Raw genomic sequence first — 5,271 nt, 5'->3', positions numbered from 1 at the left:
CAGGAAGGATATTGGCCGAAGAAGATTACTCCGGGATTCCGGGTTTCGGTGTGGCGAGCAATGTGGGATATTCCTGCATTTGACAAATATGGGAGCAGGAGCTCAGCAGTTTGATAGTGTCTAGAAAAAGGCCATAAATTTTGACTCATTCAATCGAGCGCGTTGGGCAAGAAGCATCATTTAGTAAGCAGGTATGGATTAGATCAAGTCGGGCCGGACTCTGCACTGATTTTAGGTTCACAAACATCCCGGACTTTAACTCAATTGGCTCGATTTGTTTCTCAGATGAAACGAACTCAAACTCGGATTCGCCAGTTTAAAAAAGCAAAGGTGAACTCGGACCAAAGGGAGCATGCTCTATTTATGTGGGGGTTTGAACTGAAATAGCCACGCCGAAGGGGCTTTGATGCAGCTCACGAACATACTCTTTTAAAGCTCTAAAGCCCTCTGGCTCCTGAGCCTGAAGGCCTCAAAGACGTGGGAGAGTAATTTGGGAGATTATTTGAAGGTCACCTTGGTATTCATGACGTCATGATAACGTCATTCAGATCAAGTCATTCAATAAGTCATGTGGTGATCAAGGCCGACACAAATATAGTGGTCGAGTCGTTCATATCTGGAGTTCGTGAGCACAATTTCCAGATATAACGGCCGGCAACTGGCTCTCAACCAATATACTGTGCCATATATACTGTAATATAACCAATATACTGTGCCATATATACCATAATACTGTGCCAGGTACGATGACGTAACGAAACAATGACGTATCTAGGAGTACATTTACTAAACAGAGAAATTGCGTTGTCTAGAGGCTTTTTGTCTGTTGTCTTTTCTGCTTAAAAGTATTACAACAGTTTAAGTGAGGTTGTTTCATCATATGTGATGCTTACGTCAATATCCTGAAATGTGAAACATTTGCTCTAACTTGTCCTGAACGAACGTGAATCAGGCTCGGACTTGACTATTACGCAGCATGGCACATAGGCTTAGGTTCAAGAAAGAACTCATTGAGCGTCGGCTTAGGCAACGTCATAGCAAATGAGCAAAGGAAAGAGGCTCCCAAATGCTTCCTATTTTTAGATGCTAACACAAAAGGTATTTTGGTTTGTTATCGAAAAACGGTTTTATGAATCACACTCAGACCCACGTGCAACGAAGCTGCATATCCCCGGACTCGGACTCAAATTGAATAGGACTCGGTGATTGAACTGCGCCTTATACAATGTGGGAATGACATGCTTGAAAACAGACTTAACGCTTTGGACTTGGGCTGAAGTTTTTGGTGTCCCAATCATACCTGCTAGTGAGGTTACAGGACAGTTTTATGGAAGTGTTAAGTGCCAGCATGTGAGATCTTTGACGTAACGGAAACAATTGGACGTCATCGAAGCACTCTCGCCCCAACTGTCGGTGACATGTTGGCATAGGTTTTTGTCGGACGTGGTAAAAAGTAAAGGCTCGAGATCAGCCATGCAGAAATTCCTGATGAATAGGACGCAGCACCCTGCGAAATGTCAGTATTTTCTTTTTCTCTATCCGACGCACCGGCGGTGAGATAATGTACGCGAGCTGGACATGGGACTCAGTACGGTGATGAATACGCGCCTTATGCATTTGCATGACCGGCGGCCATTCAACGTAAACAGCCCTGCCCATTCCAGACTGGAGAACTGTGTGGGTACACGACACATGTCATGCACGTTGAGTGAGTGCATTTGTTCGCCCCATGAGACCGTGGAACAGTCGGATGTCGGAGGCTTGTTAGTGTGCTTGAAAAGTACCGGATTCTCACGGACGGAGATTGAGCGCCACTGTATTCAGACTGGTAGTCTGCCTCCAAATGGATGGCATCGCTGGAGGTATTGTGAATGTCACATTAGCATGTGGTCTTCTACTGAAGTTGGGATAGGACCCTGATTTGTTGAGTGATGTCGGAGCATAGAGGAGGACAGTGAGAAATCAGATGCAACGCGATAACCACCCCAGCTCAACCTGGGGACACTGAGATCTGCCCGGGTATTTGGCCGATAGGTGCGAGGCACGAACGCTCGAACGGCACGGTGGCGTGTGACAGCTGTCAGGTAGCCGATCCACATTGGTGGCTGTCGACCGCAGACGACATATCATCCTTCTTATGAATACCAAGCTGACAGCCGTCTGCGCCACGTCTGTCACATTGCTGGTATACCTGCCACTCCAAGATTGTTAAAAGTTGCCGAGCTTTACCTTCTGACTTTTTTATTGTCACAGTAACAACGTCCACATCAGCATACGTGTGTGAGTTATGCACACTTGCACCATCATCCGAGTGTCCGCCATCGCGGACAGGCACGGGTTGCCACGCTGAAACTTGTCCCGTTGCACCAGTTTAGTAGGTTATATCTGGGATGAAGTAATGTGTCCCCTGCTATCATGGTGGTGTCGCCCATTTTCAACACAAAACGCGCAACACGCTTAATCTGCTACACTTGGAAACAGTGCCCTTTTCAGTGTTATCAGTTAACCATGTCGGCACACGGGAGCAGGTCATTTCCACTGACGACGCACTGCACAACAACATTCGTGTAATTGTCCCTGTGTGTACCTGAGGTCACCAAAAGTTCAGCGACCTCGGGCAAGGGCACCTGCGCACTTGTGTGGCCGTGGCGCCGTTCACCACCGCACCGTTGACTGTTCGTTGTATGAAGGAACGGCAGACTGACTCATAGGGCCCGCAAATGTCACGCGTTCAATACATTTTGCCAAATATTAGCTCTGACAAGTTTGTCTACCGAATGTTTGCCAGCTATGTGTATGTCGCCATCTATTCTGCCATTTCTATGCAGTTATCTGAGCTTAGCACAAAACTGAAGCTATGTGCTGCCGGTCGTTTTCAGCACTTTTTGCAGGCAATTTATTGGGAAAAGGAGTACCTTCGGTACAGTTTGGCCTTTTGCACAGGATGTTTTTGCAACGACACAATCTGCTCTATATTCCAAGGCATTCGGAGGTAAACTGGAACTACCTGTTCGCCACCACCGACGGGTATTGCGATACAGTTAAACGGTGCGGCGTGATGCGGTTTACTTTCGAAAATTGGCATGGATGACCCAAGCTGACGTTGATTTCACGAGATGATATGGATGATATAAGCTGACATTCAGGACACAAACTGACATCGGTGACGTAAACTGATACCGATGACAAAAACTGACATCGATGACACAGACTGACACCGGTGACACAGACTGACATCGGTGGCATTAGGTGACGCAAACGTACACTCCGTGGCTCTTTATATGACTTTGCATTTCACATGAACTCAGAACCTTTGGAAGGTGTGCGCTTCTAAAAGGTGCTGACCTAATGTCACCAATTAAGCCAATATATACACATATATATATATATATATATATATATATATATATATATATAACTTTGCATGTCTTTCACTGGTTGCGAAATGTCGTGAGGACACAAGTGACTTCAGATTCTAAAATTGGTTGTGATCTCCAGTGCGACTTAGTAGCTTTTTAAGATGTATGACGTGTGAACTGAAATTGTCACACACATTGAATAAAAAAATAGTGTTGCTTTTTATTGGCGCTAGTTATCGACTTGGCTTAAGATTTGATATCCGCCTTCAGTCATGAGTATAACTAAGCAACCACCTATTTCGCAATCACCTCATATCATTATGGTTTAAACGTTAGGACTGAATGCACGATTTAAGGTGCGGAGGCAAATGTACAACCCGTTGGGGTTCAATTTCCTGTCCTGCTATACATGGATCTCGCCATGGGCAACGACTGCCGATCGGCTGGGACAGTCGTCAGGCCCCGCTTCCGCCGCTTCCGCCCAGGACCAACACCACACACGGCTAGGAAAGTCACTGGGCATCCCAACGAAACAACGCGTTAACAGTCAGTTTTCACTGTAATTGAATGTGGATGAACATGTCATGTTACTGGGGAGCAGAGCCGCAAAGCCCGCGCCAGTGCCGCGGAAGGAAAACAAGAATCTACCTGCCTGCCGCGTGTCGGTCAGTCGTCTACCGTTAGCTTAAGGCGCACGGCTTATTGAAGACGGTGCATTGCGTATTTCGATGAACGGTACACTGTGTGTCGCATTCCAAGGTTTAACATATAACGCATTCTAAGCATTCACTGTATAACGCATTCGAAGTCATGCTGCCTATCGTGACAGACTTCCGAAGGAATTGCTCGGACATGGGTGGGAAGCGGTGTCTTTAGCGACACCTATCGAGTAGCATCGAACTGCAGTTTTATTTTCTGCCGCACGACGATTCATTACCCCGAAAATTCTTGATTTGCATTTCCACTGAAGGTTCGGGCTGCGAGCGGTTTAGGGAGAAAAAAAAACGTACAACGTTAAGGCGTCATTTGCAGTGTTGGGTGAGCGAGATAAAAATGAACGTGCTCCGTACGCCTGGTTGCTCTTCTGTGGTACCTCCCTCGTCTATCCGAAAAATACGTCAGTTCGTCCCTCTTCCCCGTGACGTAGATACTCAAGATAACGCTCAGATTGCTCAAAAGCTGACCAATAGGGCACCTGTTTGTGTTTCAGAGCGGCATTGTTCTTAATTCGGAAATATCGTCAGAAGTCGTACTAGGACCAGGTACATTTATGTACGTAATCCATGGGCCGCCGCCCGAAGGTGCTGGCAGATAATTTGAGCAGATTATTTGCGATTTGAAACACCCCTCCGCTAGCTACAAAAAATCGTCGATTTTCTCTTGAGCCACGCAAGAAGAATGAAAAAGCAAGCACGTCACACACCATGCTATCAGGCATATCCGTGTTCTTTTTTCAGTAGAGAGATTATACGGGAAAGGACCACGGCAATAGAGTCATCACCAGAACACTGGTAAAAAAAATGATAGATACACTGAGTAAATCCCTCCTGCAGGGGCACCACTTGCTTTACTTTCGGGGCGGAGGTCTGAGCCCCCCATCCCGTCATGCATATGAGCAAAAAAGAGGATGCGTGCTGGGCAAGTGAGACGCAGCAAGTGTCTAAACGGCTGGTACGCTAGATACTTGCACGCACCTCTTCAATATCATCATCAGCAGATCGTTTTTCAAGTTCAAATTTTCTTTTTGGAACCGCTTAGTGTACTTTTTGTATTTTAGTTTCCGGCGTCAAGGACGCAAATCAGAGTGACCGAAGTCCAGGGAGAAAACCGGATTCGGGATCGATTAGGTCAACTTTTGCCTCAGATCCCAACCGATTTTAGAAAATGTCCCCCATGCGTTTCTGCTTCTTCC

This window comes from Pollicipes pollicipes, unplaced genomic scaffold (assembly GCF_011947565.3).
Source record: "Pollicipes pollicipes isolate AB1234 unplaced genomic scaffold, Ppol_2.1 Scaffold_7261;HRSCAF=8764_pilon_pilon_pilon, whole genome shotgun sequence".
NCBI classification, from domain to species: Eukaryota; Metazoa; Arthropoda; class Thecostraca; order Pollicipedomorpha; family Pollicipedidae; genus Pollicipes; species Pollicipes pollicipes.
This window is presented reverse-complemented; position numbering follows the sequence as displayed.